Source organism: Marmota monax, unplaced genomic scaffold, assembly GCF_021218885.2.
Source record: "Marmota monax isolate L192 unplaced genomic scaffold, Marmota_monax_Labrador192_F-V1.1 WCK01_AAM20220418_F8-fsc00574, whole genome shotgun sequence".
NCBI classification, from domain to species: Eukaryota; Metazoa; Chordata; class Mammalia; order Rodentia; family Sciuridae; genus Marmota; species Marmota monax.
In genome coordinates, this window is record NW_026692046.1 from 154,832 (window position 1) to 182,445 (window position 27,614).

The window sequence follows — 27,614 nt, forward strand, 5'->3', positions numbered from 1 at the left end:
CCTGCAGCCACCACAAGGGTGTAGGTGACAGGGTCCCACCACCTCCCCATGCCCAGGTGTGGGCATGGACAGAGTTGTATACTCTGAGTAGACTTTATGATCTGATTGTTGCACCTTGTATACACATGCTAAGATGTCACACTGTAATAAACGTGTAATTGTTTTGTGTCAGTTAAAACAGATTTTAAAAAGTAAAAAAATTGAAGAGGATTTTCCATAATCTGAGGAGTAGTTCCCCCATTGCATCATATGCCCCAGAGGGAAAAGTAGGATCTATAACTTTTGCATTACCCTGTGGACTAGATAAAATCCCTAGGTGGCTAGGACTTTGTAGACAAAAGGACTGGATGCAAACACAGCAGGTTCTTCCTATAGCAACATAAGAGAGTCTAGCGGTAGCATCTTATACCTCGGGATTTTGAGTGGCTCCCAAAAGCATAGCCAGATGAGTGAGTAGGCGCATGAGAATGAAGATGACTGGGGACAGCTCTCGGTCAGACACTACTACGACATCTCTGGGTTGCGGGTGGCCCAGCACATGGCCAGTCTTGGTTCTGTCTGTGCTGTCTCTAGAAAGGATGAGAGGAAACAGGGTGAAGACTAGAGATGTCTGTTTCTCCTCAGCTCCAGGGGCCTCACATCTTAATGACTAGGTTCCCAGTTTTTTGTTTTGTTTTGTTTTGTTTGTTTGTTTGTTTTTTTGGTTTTGGTAATGGTAATGGGGATTGAACCCAGGGGCTCAACCATTGAGCCACATTCCCAGCCCCCACTTTTTTGGGGGCACTAGACCATTGAGCCACATTCCCAGCCCTATTTGGTATTCTATTTAGACAGACAGGGTTTCTCAGTGCCTTGCTTTTGCTGAGGCTGGCTTTGAACTCACAATCCTCCTATCTCAGCCTCCCGAGTTACTGGGATGATAGGTGTGCATCATCACACCCAGCTAGGTTTCAAGCTTTGAAGAAAACACTAAAAGAACCAATTATTCCAAGGCTAGACCACCTGCCTCCACATCCTTCTCTCTTTAGACCCACCCAGCTGGATGGCCAAACTCTGCAACTTTCCCAATGTTAAATGGCTGCACAATGTGGCCATTAGTGCAGGGTGTCAGGATGGAGACCAACACCTTCCTCATGACAGCAAGTTTGGGGCATTTTTGCATCCATATGGGGATTGTCTACGTAATTCTCAATTTTCCCAAATCAAAAACTGGGATATACAGACTGGAAAAAGTTTTCAAGATTCAAGGACATTGATAATTTAAGAAGATAAGAGTCTAGACTATTTGAAGCTTTGTAACAGAAAAGCCAGATAAATGGTGAGGTAGAAGGTCCTGCATGTCATCTTAAGGGAGCTCTGACAGCCACACTCATCTCAGGATCAAGCATGGGACTATGAGATCAGATTTTTATTTTTATTTATTGTTTTCAGTTCTGGGAATTGAGTGGGGGCTTCACATGTGCTAAGAATGTACCCTACTTTTGAGCTACACCCCAAGTCCTTTCTATTTTTATTTTAAGACAGGGTCTCACAAGGTTTTCTGAGCTAGCTTCAAACTTTCAATCCTCCTGCCTCAGCCTCCTGAGTAGCTGGGATTACAGGTGTGCACCAATATTCCTGGCTGAAGGTCAGATTTTTATCTAGTTTCTGAATCTGGTACAGTTAGCCTTATGTATCTGCAGTTCTGCGCCTGTGAATTCAACCAACTATGAATCAAAAATATTCAGAAAGAACTGTGTACTGAAGAGTAGCTTTTTTCTTGTCATTATTTCCTAAAAATATGATAAATGAGTATTTACATAGCATTCAATTTGCATAAAGTATAATAAGAAACCTAGAGATGATTTTTTTAAAAGTCTATGGGAGGGCTGGGGATGTGGCTCAAGCGGTAGCATGCTTGCCTGGCATGCGCACGGCGCTGGGTTCGATACTCAGCACCACACACAAATAAAGATGTTGTGTCCGCAGAAAACTAAAAAATAAATATTAAAACACACACTCTCTCTCTCTCTCTCTCTCTCTCTCTCTTTTAAAAAAAAAGTCTATGAGAGGCCAAGTACAATGGTGCACACCTGTAATTCCAGTGCCTTGGGAGGCTGAGGTAGGAGGTTCACAAGTTCAAACCCAGCCTCAGCATCTTAGTGAGACTCTATGCAACTTAGCAAGACCCTGTCTTTAAATAAAATATAAAAAGGGCTGGTGTTGTGGCTCAGTGCTTAAGAACCTTCGGCTCAATCCCCAGTACCATTAAAAAAAAAAAATGGTTTACAGGAGGATATTTGTAGGCCACAAGCAAATACTGTGCCATGACATATAAAGGAACTGAATATTTGGACTTGAGTATCTATTGAGGAAAGTGTCCTGGAAACAAGTCTCCACAGATATGGAGGAATGGCTGTAGTTAATATGACTGATTACAGGGCTCGAGCTGGAGCTCAGTGGCCGAGTGCTTGCCTAGCACATGTAAGGCACTAGGTTCAATCCTTAGTACCGCATAAAAATAAATAAAATAGTACACGTATGAAGACATGAATGGTGGGGCTCTACTTTGTGTGCAGCCAGAGATATGAAAAATTGTGCTCTATATGTGAAAAAAAGAAAAAATAAAATAAAGACACGCTATCCATCTACAACTAAAAAAGTTTTTAAAAAACACTGATTATATCTGTCTTTCACTTTTCTCAAATTGAAAAAACAAAACAGGGAAGGGGTGCAACTCAATGGCAGAGCTCTTGCCTAGGATGTGTGAGGCCCCGGGTTCCATCCCCAGTACCACAAAAATAAAACAAAGCAAAAAAAACCCCAAAAGCTTCAGCACTACATGACTACAGGTGTGCTTGATGTGGATCCCCAACATAACACAGTCCAGATGTAGAACAGTGGTGTTAGTGATCCTATAGTTCATATGATTCATCTGCTGGAATGGACAGCCCAGAGCCTCAGGTTCCAAGGGACGGAAGCTCAGTCCACATACCTGATAGTTTGGAAGCCGGCATGAGGTCTGTGGTTGATACCTCCTATTTTAGCACCACAGTCAACACAGAAGCTCTGCTCCATCGGCTTGCCACACTGGGACATAGAGGGGACACACAGTCAGCACTGCATCCAGTATTGGTACATGTGCAGAAGCCACCCTGCATAGGAGGTGGTGTATGCCACAGACTGCATCTGGTGCATGTGTGTGTTAGAGAGGAACAGGAGCCCTGGGGAGAGGGTGGGCACTTAACCACATATACTGTCCATGGGCAAATGTGGCTTCATTTTCCAAAAATAAAGTTGTTTACTCCCAAGTAGAGTGACTAGTGTCTATAGCCCCATCTTCCTTACTCCTATTCACTGCCTTCTCCATCCCTGTGTCTAGCATGCCAGCCTCTAGAGCATCGTTATCTAATACCAGGAATGATGGTGTTAATAACTTCTAAGCAGACCTCCTCACATCCACTGGACAGAAACAAACAAACAAAAAAACCCAACCATAAGATTTGCCACCACTAATGGGCCCAGGTTTCCAAGTCAAATGGCACCCCACTGCATGCTATGAATCACAGCCACAGCAGGCCCCTCCAGCTGCAGCACTCAGACCACAGAACTCAGTGATAAGAGGGGCCCTGGGATCTCTTCTTATTTCACTCCTCAGACAAGAAAGCAAGTGGGAGTCAGGAAGGTGAAGTCACATCAAGGAGCATCCTGTTCACTTTAGGGAGCAGCACACATAAGTCTAGTCCAGCAGCATGTTGCTCAGCAAGTGCAGAAGCCATGAGCAGCCCGGGAGATGCCCTGGAGTCCCAGATGAGCAGCATGTGCTTGTCTCCCAGGGCTCATCACCCATAAGTCTTTCCTGTCCTCTCCTGTCCTCTGGTATCTAGCCCACATTCCTCTCTGACTAGTGAACCAGCTGAAGGTCTGTGTGGCTGAGCCCTGCTGCAGGGCCAGGGAGGGAGGTAGGGCTCCCAGCCAGCAGCACCATGGCATCCTAGGAGACTTGGGCAGTGCCTGCAGACATTCTCGGGCATCACACTGGGCTAGGGGGTGCTGCTACTGGCACCCAGTGAGCTGAGGCCAGGCATGCTGCTAAATATCCTACAATGCACAGACAGAGCTGCAGAAAAGAATCATGTTTACAATGCCATTTACACACTCAGCTGGAATACCCTGAATAGCCCTCAGAATACACCTATGTCTCCCTCATTCCCTAGGCCCTCCCTCGCCTCCCAGATGGGAAATGCACATTTTGAGCCTCCCCCAAACACCATGGCTCACCTCTCCTACAGAACACGGATGACCATAGGGACAAGCTGTTCAAAGAACAATAGGACACATGTTAGCTAGTGAGTCTCCACCAAATGACCTATGTGGGAAGGGGAAGTTGCCCATGTCCTCATGATCTCACCAGAAGCCTTGAGCCATGCCATCAGCTAAGTTTACTTGACATGTCAAGTAAACTGGAGCTCAGTGAACACATGTCATCAGTGAAAAATGTCTGCATTTAGCTTTCAGAGAGAGGTTAGATTCCAGACACACACCAGGAGTAACTTAGTGGCAGGGGGGATAGTGTTTTATATCTTTCTATTCTCTTGGATTTTTCCTTTTATGGCAAGAGAATGATTTAGAACAACTTAAAAAATAGTTTTAGAAGGTTACTTACTCAAGGCAACAGCATAACTCACATACAGTCAGAGGTTATATGGCTGTCTCCCAGGTCCAGACTACAGGAAGCTCTCTCTGGGTCAAAACCCCCTGAATTGTGACTGGCCTTTGAATGAGCCTCAGCATGGTCCCCAGGTCTGCCTTATTCCAAATGGCATGTTCTGCCGTGCAACAGTGCATTCCAAAGGGTCTTGTCCCATGACTATGCAGGGAAATGATTTGGTCATCTAGTCAGCCGAGTCTGTGGCCCTCGAACCGCCAGGAGGAGACAGGTGACATGGGCCTTCAGCAGAACCTTGTGAAGCCAAGTCCAACCTCATATCTGGCATGGCCGCAGGCTGATCTTCCAAGCTGAGAGGAGTGAGACCCTTCCCCTTACACCGATACTCACTATACCAGTGGACGCCTTCCAGACCCTCCCACTTCTGGGCTTGAGCCAGCAGGTCTTCAGGCATTGTTGGAAGAAAAGCATTCTGAAAGACCAAGAGCAGAAGTGGCCCTGCTGAGTGAGCCTGTGGGCTGCAGCTGCAACCCAGCAAGAGGCACAGAGTGAGAAAGTTTCTTCTCAGCTCAAGAGTTGTTTACAGAGGATGAACAACAGCTCTGTGTGAAACAGCAAAGGGTAGGGCATGTTTTCACCAGCACCAGAAGGATCAAGTGGAGCAATGGGGCAGAGAATCTAGAAGGTGGACAAGTCGGAGAGTTCCCACAGCCACAGGCTGAAAAACCACTGAAGTTTCACTGTGAAACCAAAGTTATCATCATGCAGCTTACCACCATGCTAGCTGGGGAGAAGGCCAAGTTCCTCAGGGGCACCAAGACTTTGCTCTGTCCACACAGAAGGACAGCTGCAGTGTGAACAGCCATTTCTGTCACTGTTCCTTCAAGGCTGTCAGCACCAGGGCCCGCGCTCAGCAAGGGCAGAGTGTTGGCCACGAGGGATGCTGCGAAAGGCCTAACCCCCGGAGGAGACAGGATCTTGCTGTCCTCAATCAACCTGCTCACAGCCTCGCATTGCTGGCACGAAAGACGTTTTTCATGTTAGGATATGTCTAAGAAGAATACTGTGTGAACTTAGGGTTTTCTCTTTGAAAGTCACATATTTCGATACTGAGTGCACATCAAATTTCAAGGTAAATATATTTAAAGGATTACTAATGGAGGAGAAATTCTTCAGGAAAGAGAATTTTCATATAGAAACACAGCAACCACATTCCTAAGTGCAGATCTCAACACTCTGTTTTGATAAACATTAGGTAATGTTCCTGAGACCGTAAGATTTAGGTTTAACAGAAAATAGTTCTTCCACGTAACAAGGGTACACCCTCTATCCTAAATAGGAAATTATGGAAGGTCATAATTCCTATTATCCTGATAGGAAATAAAAGTTTATGACTTCTACTGTGCTCAGAAAGTCCCTCCTAATCATGAGACTGAACTCAAGCCCCAATGTGTCACTCACCTCTGGCTTAGGGTGGAGGTTCAAGTTGTGGGAGCAGTGGAGAGCAGCCACTTCTCGGAACAGCGCCAGCAGCAGGTAGACGGCCTGTTGAGCTCCAGGGCTCCTGCAGGCCTGCGGGTGGGGCGTGGAGCGAGCACTCAGAAGCTACACAGCGCTACCTGGAGCAACCTTCCATGGGCCACACACCATGGCCCTCCACGCACATGACTGGGGCTATGAGTTTATGAGACATGCTCAGGTTAACCTCAGTGCACAAGGGCCAGGCAGCCATGATGGAGAAACAGAACTCAGCACCTGTTCTCCTCCAACTACTTCACTGGTCTTGGAAATGTTTCCTGAGAGGTTTTTCTATTTCCTCTTTCCAGCATAAGGCCCAGATAAACTGGGACTCAAAAAGGAAGCAAGACCAGAACAATTTAAAGATTAGAATCCTGGGGCTTACTCTAGGGGTTGTAGCTCAGTGTTAGAGCTCTTGCCTAGCATGTGTGATGCACTGGGTTTGATCCTCAGGACTGCATAAAAAGTAAATAAATAAATAAAATAAAGGTATTGTGTCCATCTACAGCTAAAAATATTTTTTAAAGATTAGAATCCTAAATCTCTGTATCAACATCAAAATAGACACATAAGCATATATGTGGATTGTGAATCTATACAGCTATGGATTTTGCTAATTGTCCTGACATCTTTCACTTACCAGTAAGACAATGGGCATCTGCCTCCTGGCATATAGTGTCACTCTAGGGGCTGTTCAGAGGCCCTCTCCACCACATCTGCATCCTTTGACATAACCAAGGTCAGGGGGGCACCTGCATCAGGGAGGATCTTTGAGCCCATCCTACCATGAGAGCAGCCTCGAGGCCGGAGGCCTTGCACTCGAGCATGGCTTTGCCCACTGCATCACGAAGTGCCTTGTACTTGTCCCCATGCACCAGGTATTGGTCCATCTGGCCCGTGTGGTCTTTCTGCAGCTCAAAAGAAAAGGGTTAGTCATGGTGGAGTGGGTTGGGGTGTTCTGCAAGGCCCATCTCCATAGGCTAAGAAAGACAGCAGACACCACTGGAGGCTGGAGGTAGCTCAGCTGGGACTCCCTGTAGGGTCCAGGCATGACAGTCCTGGGAGTCTTCAGGAGCATGGCTTCCACAGGGTCGGAGAGCCCAGGGAGGAGGGAGGCTGACCCTGGAGCTTCTTGCTTTCTCTACACATGGCACCACCCCAAGCGAGGTGACAAAAAACATATCATCTCTGAGTCCCAGTTGGTCATATTAAAGATGCCAGGAGCTGCAGTGCCATATTTTTTAACCCTAGGACAGTAAGAATTTTCAAATTTTTGAGCACTGGGAACAGAGAAGCCTGAAAGCCAAACTCATTACACTTGTCTCTCAATTCTACCCACCTCTGCCTGGCACAGAGCACAAGACATAGCCTGCAAGAGGTCACCTTTTAATTTACTGGAAGCAAATATTTAAAAAAAACACTCATTCACTTTCCCTGAAGTGAAGCCTAGATAAAATGCAGGTGAACAACGAACCAGAAACACACACAAGTGTGCACACACATGTGTCCATGCCTACCTTTGCCCTATAGCAAGTGGCCTAAACCCACCCTGAAGCAGAGACCAAGGACCAGATGCCTGCCTGTGTCCTGCCTGTTGTAAGGGCTGGGAGGGTGAGGAGTAGTGCCCATAGCTTGCCCACTGTGCCAGGGACCTGAATCTCACCTGCTGTGCAATGACTCCCTTGGGAAACACCCACTGGCACCGATGGCCCTCCCTGCAGAGGCTTTTCACAAATTCCATCCCACGCAGGCTCGCGAGCCTCCGGACCAGGTACACGCGGTGCCAGTCGTTCCCTGCCTGGGTGCAGAACTGCTGGACGTGCCACAGGTAGCACTGCTGTTCCTCAGCCAACTCTGAGAGTGCAAGGAGAAAGCTGGTTAGCGACTGGGGACTGAGGGCCTGCTTCTGGGGAACTCAGTAAAAAACACCCAGAGGAGGGGACCATGGTAAGGTCCAGCAAGACCCTAAGGACAGTTCCTGTCCTTCTGAACCTGTAGCTAACTTCTCCAATGTAGAGAAGACCTGCCTGATCCCTCCTGAAACTCCAAGAGGAGGTCAGAAGCTCTGTCAAGACACAGGCGAGTCCTGGCCAGCTCCTGCAGGTACTCTACAGATGCCGCAGTGGCAGGTCCTTGGCCTTGTCTCCCTGAGGAGCAGGTCTGTAGGAAATGGCCTTCCTCCCTCAGGCAGTCGAGTTCACTCCTTGTGGAGTAAGCACTGGTCTTCTCCTGAATTGAATCCTAAGGAACAGAGAACAAGAAAGAAAAGGATATTATACTTTATAACAGGCAACTCCCCAACCTTCTAAAATTGCCAGTGAGAATTCAAGGGAAAATAAAAATCATTATTGTAGATCTGAGTATAAATTTTTTGATTCATAGAAAACAACTGAAAAAGCAAACCTATAGAAAAAAATGTGTATAATCTTGAAATTTGGAAATAAAAATATGAAGACATTAAAAAGGATTCATGATCTCGCCAGCTGGGGATGACCATTGCTAACCCTGAGGTGTAATCCTCCAGGCTGTGGTGTCTTCGCTTTGCACCTACACGCATGTGACTGACAATGTAGTCACACACTACTTAAAAACAGGGACACCTGCAAGAATGCATCCTTAGGGACTTTCAATGTTATGTAAACATCAGACAGCTTCAGATACTAGGTAAGGATCTCACGAGACCACCATCACACATATAGTGAAGGAAACATCACCAAGTGGCTCCTGACTGTGTGTGTGACATCTAAGAGCAGAGCAATGTCTTTGAAACATCTTTCTTTTTCCACACGGAAAAGAAGCATCTGTTAATTGTACTGAATAAAGCTGCATTCTGTCAGTTTTTAGAAACTCTGCCACTGCCTAAACCATATGGTTCAGATGGTTTGCAGAAGAAAAGCAACAAAGAGGCAGCCGGCTTACTTCTAGGCAGTTGATGAAGAGCATGTAGAGTTCGGTCTTATCTTCAGTGATGAACGCTTTCTTCTCTAACAGGGACAAATAGGCTTGGATGTAATCTTTCACTGCTTGGAAGCTGTGAAAAGCGAAATATTATTCCTGGTGATGTCAGGATCACCCTACACAAAAGCGCATCTATTAATCTATTATCCATCTATTTCTCTGTGTGAGTATAAAGGTATAATACATACATATGCAGGTATATAGCTTTAACAGCTTTTTATTAAAAATGTTTGCACACTCTTGGAGGAATATGAAATTCCATATTGCAGTTCAGCTGTTCTCAAACATTTTGGTTTAGGGCTCTTTTACAGGCTTAAAATTTATTGAAAACTGCAAGAAACTTTTTGTTCATGTGGGTCAAATCTATCAATGTTTATGGTATTAGAAATTAAAACTAAAAAGTTTCAAGAATATTTATCAATTCATTTAAGATAAAAATAATAAACCCACATGTGTTAATGATGTTTAGAAGTGTGGCTTTTTTATAGTCCTATAATTCTTGGAAGCCTTGTTTAACAGAAGTCAGCTGACTTCCTACATCTGCTTCTGATGCTACATTGAAGCGTATAAAGAAAATCTGGCCTCACACATGATGTAGTTGGAAAAGGAAGAATTTTTTAATAGTCCTTATATATATTTGGGGTTATTCTTTCTCAATACTGTACCAACACTTGAAAAGTGATCATTTCTGAAGGCTGGTTATGGGACTTGATACCATGTCAGTTATTTTCATCATCAACTATATTACAATCCCATAAACTACTCTGTTATGAATTTTTCCCAGAGCTATGGATTGAATCAAGGGCCTCACTGTGTGCTAGTCAAAAGCTCTACCACTGAGCTGCATCTCCAGCCACTGCATCATTTTTTGATTCTGTGACATCAGGCATTGGTCATTTGGAAAAGCTTTGGTTTGCTGAGTAAAGCAGATCTTGAGATGTTGGCATCTTTTTAGTCTACAACCTGTTGTTGTAGATACCTACCTACATTCATCAACATCACCAGAGATCTGTGGTCTGGTGGTTACTGGTTCAGGCAAAACGGCAAGGCCTGAGAAAAGCAGCCACTTCTTATCTGGAGACATTTAGGAGTGGAATTCTTTGAGATAACCACTGTCCTCTGGTATGCAATGTTTTGGATCTATTTCCTGCTTCTACACAACATTAAAAATCACAGCCTCAGCTCAGTGGTGGAGCACTTTCCCCTCAGGTTTGAGGCACTGGGTTCCATCTTCAGCACCACATAAAAATAAACAAACAAAATAAAGATATGCATCCAACTATAACTAAGAAGTATTTTTAAAAAATCGCAACCTCAGGGATTGAGATTTAGTAAGGCTCATATGTGAAACTGGCATTTGAAAAACTACATATGCACAGTGGAGAAGATGACCATGACTATGGTTGCAATTTCCTTCATGCAAAGAAGCTTTGGCAAAGTTACTGCAAATATGGACATGTTGAATAGGCAAATTACTGTCTCAGGATTATTTTTAAAAACTCTGAGGTCTGGGACCCCCTCCCCACCAAAGGGTCTCTGCCAGCACTCTGAGAATTGAAGCTCAATGTACACACAGGATCAGCCAGAGGACACCATGCTTGACCATCATTGACAACCTGTCTAACTGAGAAAACACATAGTCCACGTGCTGTGGAATCTTGACCTGGAGGACACCGAGGCTAAGGTACAGTCTGAGTTACCACCCTGCAAATCACACCCTGGGGTGGCCATGAAGCTAGGGTCAGAACCACCATTCCTAATGCATGGGTTCTGAATGCTTCACCACACCAAGGGTCCTTCCCAGAACTCTGTCTTCTTACTTGTACCAGACCCTGGCAATGCCCAACTCACGTGCACAAAGGGTTCAGTGTCTAAACATAAGCAACAGAGACCAGGTTTCCTTGCACTGAAGAAACTTTCCCAGATCATGAGCTAGGATATTTGGCAGCACAAAGACCAAGCACAGCCCAGCCCAGAGAAGCTGAGGCCTCAGACAAGTGTGCCTTCAGGGAGCCGCTCCCACCTGTACTTCAGGAGCAGCTTCAGCACCACGGAGCGGATGACAGGAGTCTTATCCACAGCATCATCAAATGGCGAGATAGACTTGGTGTGTTCCCGGTATCCTTAGCCAGAAAGAAAAAGGTGCTACTGCTCATATCATGGCACAAAACAGAGAGGAACTGAATCAAGGTTTGAAGGAAAAAAGTAACTCACGTTGGGGAGCATCTCTCAAAAGCTCCTTCCGCACAAAGAGTAGAGACAGCAGTTCATCAATCACACTCTTCCGAGGAGGGGTACTGTCTTTGAAGCACATGGTAGAAACCAGATCCATGAAGAAACTGTTGCACATCTGCCGGAACCGGGCGTGTTTCCCAATGGCCACCCTGAGGAAACAGTGAAAACCCAGTCAGAGGATTCAGAGAGTGTTCCCAAATCCCTGCATGCAGAATGATTTGAGATTTAGACAGCAAATCATTTTACATCAACAGATGCAAGTGTCTACTTCTGTTAATTAGCTTGTCTTCAAAACTGCAGATAGTTTCTACACACATCTCTTCCAGGAACACCTCCATCATTGAACCAGGCAAAGCCTGTCACAGAACCCTTTACTGGTAGGAAAGAGAAGGCAAAGCAACCAGTGATGGAGCATGACCACGGTCTGAAGCCCACAGCACCATAGCTCTCTTCCCACACCTCCCAAAGACTGGGCAAGAGCAGGTGTGGGGCTCGATGGTAGAGGGCTTGCTTGCCTAGCCTGCACAAGGCCTGGAGTCCACCCCTGTACACACCACTCGGATGAAAAGGAGGACAGAAAAGCTGTATCTAAGTTTCTTGGGTCTCTTTCAAGGGCTTCATTTATTAGTTTCTGAAATTTGCTGTCTCGAAATGTTGCGGGACATGTGTATCTTGGGGAGAGGAATTCTGAGGTACCCAAATGGGAGTCTCACTTCAGAGAGTTCTCTAAAGCCAGGCTTTTATCAGATGGAGGTTAATAGAAATTGAATTTCTGAATATTATATTTGAGGAAAAAAGGACAGAAAAAAGAGGAAGATTTTTAAAGAGAAAAGTGTTTTACCTGTGCTTTTGGGAAACTGTCATAGAGAACTCCTCTGGCAGGACAGTTAAACAGTAGGGGCAGATCATGTGCCTGGAGATGAGCCAGATCTTGATGCAAGGCAAGCAGTACACATGGTCACAGGGCAGACACACAGGATCCTGAGCATCTCCCAGGCAGATGAGGCATGGCTGCACTCCAAACCTGAAATCCAAGCAGGCGATGGGCTCCAAGGCAGATGCCAGCACCCCAGGGGCAGCAATCCCTCCCGCCTGGAGCCCAGACCCTCTCTCACCTGGCCAGGCTCTTGCTGGCTTGCTCCTTGCACTCACAGAGAGTGGTCATCACAGCCACAAAGGGCCTGTGGGTCTTGAGGTCAGAGTTCTCTTGAAGACACTGGAGGAGAAAGGCCTGGTGAGGGGTGGCACCCATTGAGGAGGGGCAGAGGTCACCTGTGCCTTGGGGCAGCCCAAGGCCTCAGGGATTCTTAGCAGTTTCCCATCCTTTTATCTCTTTGTGGCTCTGCTGCTTTTAAAAGAGAAGAACCAAATTCCCAGTGTCTAAATTTTCCCTCTTCCTTCCTTTTCTTTTCAGGTCTGCCCCTTCCCTTCTCTTGATGAATTTCAATCTTTAAATGATGATAATGTGATGACCATTGCTACACACCATTAAGCTCTGAGAGACCTCAGCATTTTTGTAATATTGGCTTTAGATCTTGTTTTATTTCTTTACTTATTTAGAGATGGGGTCTTGCTGTGTTGTCCAAGCTGCTCTCAAACTCCTGGACTCAAGCCATCTTCATGCCTCAGCCTCCTGAGGAGCTGGGACTACAGGTATGTACTGCCACCCCTGGTTATATCATATTTTAAAGGAACAACACATAGATCCAGTTGTGGCAGCACAGGCAGCCCTTTCTAATTAAGTGTCCCCCCTCTGCTCCCGGGTAACCACATTCCTAAGCTTCTCTGAGGTCTTGTGTGCCTGTGTAAACATCCTGCCATTGTCCTGTGCCATTTCCTGGTTGGGAGATCAGCTGCAGATCACTGGCATTAACCACTGTATGGCAGCTCCCGTGAATATTTCAGATACCTGTTTCCAGTAATGGATATTTAGTGTGTATCTGGGTTTTCACGAGTCTAAAGAGTGCTGTACTAACAGTCTAGTGTATGTCTGCTTCAGTAAAAACAAGAAGTTGGGCTGGGAAGCAGCTGGGTGGTACAGCACTTTCCTGGCATGAATGAGGCCCAGAGTTCCACCTGAGGGCCACAAAATAAATCAAAGTGTCTCCAGGACACTCATTTAGAAATGCACATCTGCAGCAATGCAAGATAGTGAATTTAATGATTTAATGGCTGTTTCTGAGAGTTTGTGGTCAGGCATGATATTGAAGCCAGAATTAGACAGGCTGATGGGTCAATTCAGAGAATGGAAGGATTGAAATGTTAATTCCTTCAGAACACTTCCTCCACCCTCATCAAGATAACCTGCCCCTGCTCCAACATGTTGCCAAGGTAACCTGTCCTAGGGATTGTCCCTCCCTATAGGGAGTTTTAATTAAGCCCCCTTCCTGCCCAGATCACTCCACTTTGACCCCTCCAGCCCATCTGCTTTTCACCTTTTGGCCATCCCACCAAGCATCTTCTGGGCTTAGTCACTTACACAGGAAGGAGAGAGATAAAGGAGAGGAGAACAGGAGAACAAAGGAAGCCTAGAACATATAAAAAGGCAGAACACCCTCACTTCTTGGGATACCAGGATACCGGCTATGGCCCCCTTCTCCCTTCTGGGAGAAGTCTATGTTACCCATTTTTAAATATGCTTTATATGCTTGCCTCTGCGTGTTTCTCTAATGTTCAAACTTCACCATGTAAGGAAGCAAAACTTGTCACTGGTAACCTGTGGTATCAATGTGAGTACTGATGTTCTATAAGGGCATTATACAAGTAAGAATAGTTCCCTATTGCTACTTTGCCGAGGGTATATTTTTTCTAAATCATACATTTTGTCAAATGTTCTCTTTACCTTTTGAAATTATTATTTAGAGTTTATTTTTTAGCTTATATAACTGATGACATTCATAGATATTTTTTAGCCATCCTTGAATTCTCAGGATTGATCAAACTTGGAAATGATGTGTGTTTATTATCCTGATAAATTTGATTTGTTCATTAACAAACCAACTCAGCAATGGATAAAGGACTTAGACATTTCTCCAAAGATACATAAATACCTGAGAAGCACAAGAAAAGGAGCTCAGCATCACTAGCTATTATGGCAATGAATATCTAAACCCTCTGAGGACTGGGGTAGTAGCTCAGTGGTAGAGCACTTGCCTAGCATGTGTGAGACTCTGGGTTCTATCCTCAGCACCACGATAAAATAAAGGAATAAATAAAAGTATTCTAAAAAAGCTCTTCATTATTAAAACATTATTCTTCATTATTAAAAACAAACTTATTCATTATTAAATTCTATTAAAAATTCTTCATTTTTAAAACAAAACAAAACAAAAAACTCTGAACCAGGCAAGGTGGCACATACTCAGCGATAAAGAAGCCTGAGGCAGGAGGATCACATGTTCAAGGCAAGTCTCAGCAACTTAGCCAAATCCTGACTCAAAATTTAAAAAGAGGCTGAGATGTAGCTCAGTGGTAGAGCACCCCTGCATTCCATCACCAGGACAAAAAAAAAATAAATAAATAAAAGAGAGAGAGAGAGAGACAGAGAAATTTAATAAGTTGATACTGTGAGTCCCCTTCTAGTTATACATCCAAAAGAAGTAAAAGCAGGCCTCAAATAAGTTGGTGAACACCAAAGTTCACAGCAATCACAACAGTCACAAGGCCTCTGACATTCTGGTCAAGTCTGGGTATGCCAATCTATTTCCTGTGTGCCTGCCTGCATTTCAAAGGCTGCATACCTGTCTACAATGGCCTTTCTCAGATACCCTGACAGTGGGCACTCTGGAGGTCAATGGCATTCCAACCACAGGATGAGATCACACAACAGTTACCCTAGCCCAGGTCATGGGGTGAAAGAGGTGGGAATCTGGTTGTGCTGAGTGACCATTGTTGCCAGATAGCCTGGCCACAGAGATGGTGGCTTTCTCTGAGGGGCACCGGTTGTGCTATCATTGGCTTTATCTGGTGTTGGGAGCAGAGGCTCAGTGGTTTTCTATTCCCTTGGTCCAATGAATTGCATGTATTTTGAAGTCCCCCGCTCCAGTGGCATTCTCCTGCATCACTTTCACCCTGCTCAGGGTGGTGGTGACTTTGTCCCTGAGGGCTAGGATGCTGGCCTGCTCTAGGTCAGCTTGGAGGTGGGTGGAGCCTAACTCTTCAGCTCTTGCAAAGCATCCACAAGCAAGTTTCCTGCAAAAGTCCCGTTCTACATAGTCATTATTATCCCTAAGTGACATGCCACGCACGATACAGCAATCAGGCAGGGCAAACTCATGAACAACACATGTCTCTGCATCCCACCAAGATACATGCCCAGTGCTCACCTTGTCTAGTGAGAAGACATACTTGGTCACCAGCTGGCCCAGCTCAGGAATCTGGCTCTCAGTCCCCAGGAGCACGTGTTCCACAAAGAGTGCAATGGAGAAAACACGACTCCACTGGGTTCTGTCAAAAGAGGGTGTTACACACTCAGCTCCAACAGAGAACTCTGAGACAGGAGGAGGGGATGAGAAGGCAGGTGTAAGGCAGCACGGGAAGGCGAGCTGACAGGAGGGATTATTCACCAGCCCTGCCCTCAGCACTCCCTCGGCTCTCCATGCAGGCAGGACTTTGGGTCTCACTTTGCTATCTCAGCATGCTCAGCCACTGTGCTCACTCTCTCATAATCCTGCACACAGTGAGTTCCTCTTGACCCTCACAGCATAGCACAGGTTGGGACCCTCCCCACCCTGAAGGCCTGCCCCTCTGCTTGCCCTGCCTGCCCCTGTCCATTCTAATGGCTCCCTGCCACCACAGTGGTTCTCCAGGTGCAGCTGAATAACCTGCCTTTCTGTGGCTCTGGGGCACCATGGCCTCCCTGCATGTGGTTCTCCTCTTTCTCAAGCATCTAACGAGATGCCTGGCACTGGACAGGGTTCATCAAGCGCAGAGTGAGTGCACAAAGAGCCCTTCCCATGGCAGGAGCACCTGCTCACCCTGCTGCCAGGTGTGCCAGGACCTGGAGTCCACTGATGATCACAGGCCGAGCATGCCGGGGAGAGCCGGGCTCTGGGTCTCACCTGACCTCCACAGTGACAGCTCTGGCTGTGCTCCCACTGCCTCGCAAGTACCCATCCGAGCAGACGAGCTCCAGCGGTATGGACAGCTTCTTCACCAGTTGCAGCCAGGCCTGGGGACTCGGCTTCAGGGTGTCTTTTATCAGCATTTCAGCACAGGCCATTGCGGCCAACACATCTAGTGTCTGGGAAGAGGAGAGTGGTCACATGACCCCACAGGGCCCCTTAGGCCAGAGGTCCTGGCAGAGTGTGTCCTTGCATTCCAGGCTGATAACCTGCTCCTTTGGGTCTTGGGATAGAGGAAGCACTATCCAGCTGTTCCCAACACCTCTGGGCTATGCTGACTCCCAGGCCCCTAAAGGGTCTCTCCTTGTGCTCCTGGGGACAGGCGCCTCCCGAGGGGGCTGTACCATCTCACTGCCAGCCATGTCGTGCTTCTGTACAACTTCAGTGAGGCTCTGTAGAATCTGTGGGTGGATGGTCAAGATTCTGGAGAAGTTGTGCAGCCGGGTCTTGAAATGCTGATAGGCCAGGTGCACCCACGGCAGGTAGAGCCCTTCCTCGGGCCTCTCTGAGGCTGCTCGCAGCTCACAGACCCAGCACCACAGCGCCATCTGCAGAAACTGGGGTTTTGAAAGGTTTTCAGTATGAATTTTTTAATTACAAAGAGATGTTTTCCTGTGGGAAATCAGAACTATTCAAAAATCACAAAAAAGAGAATTACAACCCAGACTTCCTATCTTCCAATTGCTTTTCAGTAGAGCCTCTAGCCATTTTCCTAGCTGTGCCTTTCCTCAGAATCATCCTCAAATCAAGATCACTGTGTTCCTGATTTTCTCCACTCAAGATTAGATTATGAGAATCCTCTATCACTCATTATCTGTGCAAACATTGTTTTTCAATGGTTGCAAACAACCATTTTAAAATGGACATACTATAATTTGTCCCTTCTTCATTTATTGGACACTTAAATTGTTTCTAATTCTTCAAGATCAGACACAAAGCAGGAAAACCTTGCTGTGAGCACCTGTCTGACCTCTGATGAGCAGCAGTTGGGGGGGGGGCAGGCTCTCCAATCACCCTGCCATGTGACCACTGCTCAGCATCTGCCCAGGAAGCCTGTAAGCCCTCCCTTCTTTTTGAAAACTCAGTTTTGCCAGATGAGCAGGTACAACTGGCATCTAGAGACTCTATATGTTCTCTTGAGTCACTGGTAGGGCTAAGCATGTGAGCAAAGCTTTCTAGAAACTTGCACAATTACACCCTGTGTAGCTGGCTTGTAACTTCTACCCATTTTAAAAATAAGAGTATATTCTGCTCATTCTCCGCAAACTCCTCGCTAACCTTTCGTCATGCAGGCTAGAGTATATTCTCTCATATTCTCCACCTTCTTTTTCTGTTCTGCGTGTGACTACCAGGCAGCTGAGTTTCCATCTTGGGCTGGGCTCTGGCTCTGCAGTCAGCACTTGCCTGGTGGGACTGAGTCTCTAGGTTTTCTCCCCAGCACCAAAAACAAAACCTATCAATCTTTCCACTGAATTTCACTTATTATTCTTACCTTAAGAGGTCAGTTACATATTTATCTTAATTTTGTCAAGAGAAACTCAACAATTTCAAGAGGGGTGATACAAGGAATCTGGAGAGCTTCTCAAGTTACTAGAATGTGCATTCCTGGAGGCCTTGGCGAGTGATGAGGATTGGCCCTGTGTTCTGAGCAGCTTAGGGGACATTCTCAGCCTAGCGTTCTGCATGGCTTCATTCTGTTCTAATGAATGCCTGGCACTTGACAGGGTTCATCAAGCACAGATGAACCTACATGGTAGCACTAGCTCTCAGAAGCTGAGTTCCCATGTTTGCCCCCAGACCAGACCATGCAATTTCCACACATGACCTTGAGTGGATACCTACCTTCAGCTCCTCCCAGGTGGACACTCTCATGGTGAAGAGCAAGAAGTCCCTCAAGTAGCACTGAACCAGCTCCTGCTGCTGCTCTCCAGGGAGCTTGGCAAGAAACATGCCCAGGGGAGTCTGCTGGAAGATTTCTACTAACTTATCTGACCGTCCTGCAGGGAGGAAGCCAGAGTGGCTTGAGACCATTGAAGCCACAAGCTGAGAGAAGCTTGCTCCCCAGGAAGGAGAGCCATAGGCTAGAGCAGCCCCTGGGGGTGACTCAGAGACAAAGTGATATTGGTTGCCTTATGCGACTAGAGAGTGGTGGATGTATAGACTAGGGGACACAGAAAGGAAGGCAGGATCAACATTCAATTTAGGCCATGCTAGCCCCAACAGGAAAAAAACATCTGAGGGAGTCTGAGTTTTGTGCTGCACGACTGTTCAGTGTAATGGGCTCCAGTAACCCTGGGTTCCTAGGGAATCAGGACTGAGTGGGCTACTCATCAGGGCTGGGGCCAGAGACTATGCCAACCAGGGAGATTTGCCTTCCAGCAGATGGGGAGTTGGCTCCCAGCTGCACACTCTGCTGGACCAGCAGGGTTGGGTAGGGCATTGCCCCAGGTGAAGAAACACCCTCTCAGCAGGGAACAGACTGCTTCACACTGGTTTAGGATATGCAGCAGAATACAGACCCAGGAAAACAAGTTCACTTTGAACATCTGGTTCTCTAAGTAAATGTTGAAAAGATGATTTCATGTGTACATGAAAGATGACTTCCAAAAACACAGCCCTGCCACTGGCTTTTTTGGAATGACTATGGCCAAACTCAGTCCCCAGCAAGTGACAGCAAAGCACACACTCTCTAGCTTGTGTGACTCAGGATGGATGAACAGCTTAGCATGGAAGAAGGGGACACACTCCTTTCATTGCTAGCATTTGCTGAGAAAGTTTAAAGGGGACCTTTCCTGGGTCTGAGCCTCAGGACAGGAATGGTCAACTTGCAGCAGGTAGCAAGCCCTGTCCCTGCTGGAACATGCTCCAGTTCACCAGCCTGCTGGTCAGTACACTACTAAATCACCTCACAGGCTCACTTGATGGTGTGACTTACAGGCTTCTGACCTCCTGATTACTCTCACTCCTTCATCAGAAATTTCAAAATGAAGGCAGGACATGAACTTGAGCCTATTCCACATGCAAAGTGTGAAAACTACAAGTCCCAGAATTTACCAGGTGCTGGCTGCTGTCTGCCCACTGATGGTCAGGCAGTGTCTTTGTGGATAAAGGCTGCTTCACCAGGGCTGCATCAGGCCCATCTTGAGCAGGTCTCACCTTTTACATCCATGATGTACTGGGCCTGGACCCAGAGCTCTTCCACATAGTCCCTGATTCTCCAGCTGAAGGGGACACTGTTGCAAGCACCCTCGGGAAGGCTCATATAGTTCTGCACCACGATGGAGGACATCTCACTCTTGGATCTGCAGTGAGGTGAGGTGAATGAGAGGTGAAGGTGCTGTGGGCCAGAGGTGGCTCCACGGTAGAGTGCTTGCCTGGCATGTGTAAGGCCCTGGGTTCCATCCCCTGCACCACATCAAAATAAAACAAGGCTGCATAGACAGTTGCTGTCTCCTTTGATGGCCAGGACTCCTGCTGAACAAGAACTGGTGGGCTACCTCATAACCCCTGTTTACAGACAGAATGAAAGCAGGCCACCTATGCAGGGCCTAGGAGGGGCCCAAAGCCTCTGGCAGAACCAAGTCTCCAGTGCCTGCGCCTGTCCCTCTCCTGCACTTTATTGGCCTACATTCCAGAACTGAAGTCCCTGCAATCTGAACAGGAAACTTGGGAAGGCCCTGCACAAAATAGGGATAGTGAGTCTGGTCTGATCAGAAGCTCGAGGTTGCCATCTCTGTCGATGAGAGAGATCATGCATAATGGAACATGAGCATGATTAAGGACATATTCTTTCCAAAGGGCAGTGTCCCCACTGCACACAGAGTCCAACCCGGCTTTCTGAGCTATCACAGGTGCCCTGAGAGAAGAAAATAAGGAGAGAGGAGATGCAACAAAGGCCTGCAGGATGCCATGGCCTCTAGGATGTAGAAGGAGCTGGCGAAACGTTCCTTGGAAAACAGAGCCTACGTTCTCAAGCCCAGGAGAGCTACTGAGGGTGCCGTGTGGATTTTCATTCACCTTATGTTATTCATCACAAGTGGAATGTTCAGCAACTTAGTGTTACTAAAAAAAAACATCCACAAGTCCTGGGCCCAGGCTGGTGAGTCTCGTCTGATCAGAAGCTCGAGGTTGCCATCTCTGTCGATGAGAGAGATCATGCTGGCCAGCAGAGGAGTGACTGCGCTTTGGACCCGCTTCCAAAGGGTATGCCTGCAGCAGAGTGGGACAGGGGATAGGGGGCAGTGGCTCAGTATCACAGCCAGTGCTGTTCTTGACACCTCCTTCCTCTGTGTCAACAAGCCATCTAGCTTACAAGCCAGGGCTGCAAATTGAAGTTTCCATCACTTTTAAGTACAAGAGATTCACAAATGCAATTGTCTTAAGATTAGTTAGCAGGACTGGATAGAACTTAATTCTACATCTAATAACAGTAACTAGTGCCTTGAAAAGGTGAAGAAATATTTGCTGCATTTTTATATATTTTTTTTCAGAACAAGCCTACTAGGTTCTATAAAAAAATCAAATAAAGACCAACTTCACTAAAAAAATTAAATGAATATTTTAAGAAAAAAAAGTAGCTATAGATGAAATATAATAAAGATGAAGAGATCAAACTAAATTTGATACAAAGTTAAATAAGAAAACATGTTTATCTAGAATTCGGCTTTTCTTATAGGTGTTTCTGTAACTAACCCTGAGTACTTTAGACCGACAGTGCTTAATTGGTTGAATTAACCACATCTCACGTTCATGCTAAAATGATATATTTTTTACTTATGATAAAAGACAAGAATTAATAAATATTTGTTTTGGGGGAAAAAAGTGAAGCCATTGTAGGGAAATTTTTTTTTTCTGTATATATAGTACACAGGATTCTAGAGATAATTTAAAAACATCTACTGAGAAAAAAAAATCCCATTAGGCAAGGACAATGACCTTGACTTAAGACCCCAGACTAGAACACACACAAAGGATGTGGGGGAGGCGGTGAAAAGGGCCCTGGGCCAGAGCAGCTGAGAGCCCTGAAAAGTGCTCCAGAGTAACACAGTCACCGCAGAGGGTCTCCAAGAGACCAAATTTAAAACAACTTGAGAATCAAAAAAAAAAAATGAAGGCAACAGGCTACATAACATGATGAACTAAAAACCAGAGGACTCCTGGCATAAAGGACTCCAAGGAGGCTGGCTATCTAGCCCCAAGGGTATGTGACATTAAGTCCCGGACACACAGTGCTGGTGAAGTGTCATGACATCCTGCCAGCCTCAGAAATGAGCATTGAGGGTACCATGCAAACAGGTCCAGTTGTTCTTGGGTGTTGCTGGTGACCACGGGGAAGAAACTGGTCTCGGGTGCTGTGGAGACCATGGGGCAGTGAAAAGGGAGGCTGGCAAACCCAGCAAGGCCAGAGCAACAGTGGCAAAGGGGCGATGGGACATGGCTTGGACATGTGCTAGGAAAGGGAGACAGACCATTCAGGGAGACAAAAGCCATGTTCAGTTTCTGGGCTCACAAACTTCCTTCAGACAATGTAACTAGGAAAGAAGTCAAGGAGCACTGCAGAGAGAACTTGAAACAGAAAACTTCCTGTGGTGAGGAAGCCAGCACCCATGGGCCCTGGCCTCCCAGGACTCTGCCATCGCCCACATTCCCCCTGTGGGCCACGTGGGGCAGCAGGCCTGGAGCCAGGGGGTCAGAAGGGCAGAGCTGGAGGGACTTGGAGAACCTCAGTGGCCTAAGATCATCCTGCCAACAGGTGGTTTCAGACCCTCAGACCTCCATCTGAGACCCTGAGCAACCCTCCTGTCCCCATAGCACAGGCTCCTCAAAGGTTGTCTCAAGTCTGAAGAAAAGGGTCATGGTATTATAGAAAAAGGATCACGGATAATAAATGACACTCCTGGGTCCTATTTTTATACTTGCTGTTACTTCAAGCTGTAGGGATGGGAAGATAATTTCTGTTACTTCCCTGCACATCACCATCTCAATTTTAATAACCTTGAATGGCAAACCTGGCTTTGGTTTATGACATGCTGGCAAACATCCTGAGAACAATTCTTTTTTAAAGTTTTCTATTATGAAAAAAGTTAAGGACACAAAAGCAGAGAAAGGAGGAGAACCATCCCCGTGAGCACCATTCAGGTGGCCAACAATCCACCAAGACCAACATCCAGGTGGCCAATAAACACCCCAGGACCACCACCTGCATGGCCAATAACCCACACATGCCCACCATCCAGGTCTGTTTTGGCCTCTTGGAACAAAAACATAGTTCTGCCCCCCCACATAGGTGGAGAAAGAAACACCTGGTGCGCTCCTTCCCCTGGGATGGTATAGCAGGCCCCTGCACTGCCTGCTGCTTGCAGTACCTGAAGGTGCCGGCCTCCTGGAGCGCATCCTGGTTCGCAGCCTCTCGCCCCACCCACTCCTTCAGACTGCAGAGCTGGTTCTCTTCTTGCTTCTTTAGAAGGAAGGAGAGGTGCATCTTGGATATCCGCAAGAACGCGGCTGTAAAAAGGCAAAAGGACATAATTTGGTCCACCTGTGGGCACCAAGTTGGAGGCTCTTCTGTGCTGCTTGACCAGTTCTCCCGCAGAGGGAAGCTACAGGTCCTCTGGCCAGGCCAACTCTAGAGCAGAATTCATGAGATGTCCTGAGATTCCCGCTATGCCAGCTGCATGTGCCAAGCCACAGGAACCCAGAAGGGCAGCTCGCCACACTCAGCCACCTGATTCCCACTGCTCAGGAAGGGCTTGCTGGACTAGGATGAGAAGCAGGGACATGACTCATACCACTGCACACACTATCCCTGTTCAAGAGGCTGAGGAGGATGGTGACTCTCCTCATGTTGCGCGGGCAGCTCTCCTGGTCCCTGAGCATCCCCACGGCACTTTGCACACAGCTCCTCAGCAGTCTGGTGGTGTCCAGGACCTGTGCCTGCCAAGGGAGACAGCACATCGTCTGCTGCTGCCATGTCCAGGGTGGGTGAAAGCTAGGCTACCCACACGAGAAGGTGGCCTGGTGTCCACCTGCCCAAATCAACAGTGACCAGTCTCCATGGTAAAGCTCATCTACTGAGCTCCCCCGGCTGATCCCTGTGTACTGCCCAACCCCCAGAGGACCACTGGCAAGGTGGTGGCTGACATCACGAATTTGGCCAGTGGTTGAGGGACAGCTCCTAGAGCTAACTAAGAGCCTTCATAAAGAAGGGAAAGGCAGATCTTGTCCTGGTAAGTCCCCTACACTTCCAGCATAAAGAGAAGGCAAGACTCAGCCTGTGCCTGTGCTCCTCCAGATCAGCCACCTGCAGCCAACAGGGGAACAGAGGAGAACTCACATCACTGCCCCGCAGGTCCGCGGCCTCCCATTCCATCTCCTCAGAAACTTCCTTTTCCATTTCCATTTCTGCCACCTCCCCTGACTTGCTGGTCTCTGCCTCCATCACCTCCTCCTGGTTGCCTTTCGCTGCAAATGAAGGAACACAATCAATTCACCACTTGGAGAAGGAAGGGGGTGGGTAGTACCACGTCTGTGCCTAGGCTGAGCCTCACCAGGGTTTCCTGTCCCAAGCTTCAGTGGCAGCTCCAGTTAAGGGGACATCCGTCATCCACTAGTCAGGTGCCCCACAGCCTGGGCTGAGGGCTGGCACATGACCCACAGCACACCAGCTGATACACTAGGTGCTGCTCCTTGGCCTTCCCAAGGCTCTGGTTATGTTGACCATGAGCCAGGCAGTTCAGTGCCACATTCTGAGTTCCTGCTGAGGGCAGGTGCCAAGACTCAAAGATGACTCAAATGTGGCAGCCCTGACTCCAGCTTCACAGGAGGCTGCCTAACTTGGCACCTTTCACCTGCCTTTCCTCCCCCACCTCTGCAGTCTGCCACCTTGCAACTCACACTTTGGGCTGCCTCCTGGCATGAACAGCTGACTAATGGTGACACTCTGCAGCTTAGTCACATCAGCAGCCATGACTGTGGACCTTCGGAGGTCATCAATGTGCACAGACTGCCACAGCCCTGTGAAGAACAAAGCCACCAAGTCTTCTCACATCTTTCTGCTTTCTTCTTGTCTGTCATGAGCAGGGGCACACCTCTGTCCAGATGCTCAATCACACTACTGTCAGAGTGATGATCGGTACCTCAAAGCCTACGTCTCTGAACACACCAAAACCCATCAGACCCCCTACATCACATCAGCACACTCACCATCAACATGGGTGTTGAGGCTGATTTATGTAGTCATGCAAAGTCTCCATGGATCCTGTTCACAGTTCTTTACATGCATCTTACCGTACTTACTGTCCCATAATTAGAAAGTGCTGCAAGGTGCTGACAGTTTGACTTTCCATCTATGAAATTATTAAACTTGTTTCCCTCTTTCCAAAATACTATTTGTCTTACATAAGCCAGCTAGTGACCTTCCACAGAAAAAGGGATGGACTGATTTGAACACAGTACTTCCCCAGGAGCAGGCAAAGGAGTCAGCACTAGGGATGGTGTGAAAGGGGAAGATCTCTGAGTCATTTGTATAATGAAGAGTGGGAGCAGGAGTGTGTCCCGTGCACTCCTGAGGTAGACCAGGCCATGCTGATATAGCAGCAGCAAGTCCCAGAGCGATGGCTGTGAACAGTGAGCCCAGAGAAGCCCAGAGACAGATGGGGTTGGTGTCTGACCTAGATGTGAGCAGCATGGGACCCCAAGAGGCAGCCCAGACATACTTAAAGACAGTCACTCATCTTTGGCCCTACCTCCATGGAATCCCACGTAGGATGCTCTGTTCCTCATCCGGGACAGTTTTGTGATGAAATAGAAGAAGACGCAGCCCTGAGTTCCTTGTATTTTGTTGATTTCATTAATAGCAGAATACCTATTGAGAAAACAAAAATCAAAACAAAGCAAGCAATGGAGCAAAAGCTAAGGTGTGAGATGGCTGCCGCGTGTCCCAGGAGCTGTTGGGGCTTTACCACATTTCACACAATGCCAGGGGCCACCACATCTCTCATGAGAGGAGAAGGGTGGCTTCCAATTGGCAGGATCACTTCCTACCTCTCAATGCTGATCAGAATCCACACCCACCCTGCAGGTCTCAGGGCACCCACATGCCAGAGGTTGGGGCTTACTGGCCTTCCCATTTTGAGAAAGTACAGTGTGGTACGGTGGCCCTTGCACACCCAGTGGCCGCAGACCACCTCCCTATAGGATCTGGCTGGGCCTTAACTTGTACTAGGCTCCCAGTGCTTTAAAGGGGCAGAAGTCACTCTTAATTACATGAGGTAACAGAACACAGCGATTATGAAAGCAACAGATTTATGAACACCACAAAAATGTTCAATAAATATTAATTTATTTATATAGTCTTACTGCCCTTAAACTTATGATAAGTTCTTTTCTTTTTTTTAGGCAGTACTCGGGATCAAACCTAGGGCCTCAGACATGCTAGGCAAGTGCTGTACCACCAAGCTACATCGCAGACTGAACTTTAATTTTAATTATGTGATTCAAAATCAAAATGATCAAAAAAGGACTGCAAATGACTGCAAATGCAGCTTTAACACATTCTCCTAAACACTACAAAAATTCCATTATTGACGCGTCTTGCATTCCACAATTTCTGTGCCATTACTGGCCTTTTCCTTCATCCTTTACTCTCTAGCTTCTCTAGCCCATGTCAGGAGCTGGGAGGGAGAGTCATTCTTATTTCCACACTGTTTTCATGGAAAAAATTCTTCAGGATGTCCTGGGGAGATTTTGGCTTCCTATGTTTTCCTAGAAAACTACTGAGAACATACTTAGCTGATGCAATGAGCTGAGCACTGTGAGCGCCATCATCAAAATCCATCTGGACAATGAGGATTTTACGTCTGGCTGTCTTCATTAAGCTGCTTCTGAAAGGAAAAGAGAATCACCCCAGTGAGTCCTCTGTCCTAAAACATGGGCAGCCACAGCTCAGGAGGCTAAGGTAGGAGGGTCACCAGTTCCAGGCTAGCCTCAGCAACACAGTGAGACCCTATCTCAGAATTAATAAGAATAAAAATTAGGGCTGGGGATGTGGCTCAGTGGTAGAGCAGCCCTGGGTTCAATCCCCAGCACAAGCAAAACAAAACAAAACAAAAAACATGGATCATAACACTCCACAAAGTGAAGGGAAACACAGGCCATGCAGATCCCAGCATCCAGGTGGGGTCTCCCTCCACAAGGTGAGGATGCAATCCACTGGAGAAGAAAAGGGCCACACAGTGCTCAGGAGACAGACGGACACAGCTGTCTTACAACTGGGGCCAGAGAGGCATACGAGGAGGCTGAGCAATGAGCCTCCATAGTACTCAGAGTTCCTTACAAGTGGTTACCACACCCTGGCATGCGATACCACGTTCCCAGGGCAGGGGCCAAGGGTGATGGGCAGGCAGGGCACCTCACCGGACTTCCTTGAGGAATGAGTACTCAGTGTCAAACTGCTGCAGTGACAGGATCACAGGCTTCAGGGCCAAGCCCTTCACCTCTGTCCCTAGGGCTTCGCAGTCACAGTTCGTCAGCAGTCTGGAGAAGGTGGTGACCTACATAATGGGCACACAAGCCATCAGCTGAATTTAAGCAAGAGCACAGAGCACCGGGTCAGAACCCAGGGCCAGTGGGCACTCAGACAGAAAGAAGCCCAACCCAGAGCAGTTTTTATATACAAGGAGTGGCTGAGGCAAGCAGAACCTCCAGGGTCAACAGAAGGCCGAGAGAAGACTTGTCCTGACTAAAAGATGCTTTGATCTCCTCCTGAGATGTCAATGTCTCTCTTCTTGCTCTTTTTCCTACCTGGGAGCCTCCTGATCCTTTAGGGCTCAGCACAATGCCATTTCTTCTTGTAATCTGACTTCATGCTATCAGGAGTTAGCCACTGGCAATGCTCCCTCCCCTCAGTAGTTCTCCATTCTCTGCCATGGACCACACCCCATAGTGCAAACCCAGATATCACCAGGCACATAGGACCTCAGCTCTCCAGACCCCATGTTTTTTGTACCAGAGATTGAATGCAGGGGTGTCTAACCACTGAGCAATAACCCAGCCCTTCCTTTTAGTTTTTATTTTGAGACAGGGACTTGCTAAGTTACTTAGGGCCTCCATAAGTTGCTGAGGCTGGCTTTGAA

General features: G+C 47.1%; 1 pseudogene; it reads right to left on the reverse strand.

Moving 5' to 3' along the window:
• LOC124099220 (E3 ubiquitin-protein ligase RNF213-like) overlaps positions 1 to 27,614 on the reverse strand; it is a 91,599-nt pseudogene that overhangs the window by 17,056 nt on the left and 46,929 nt on the right.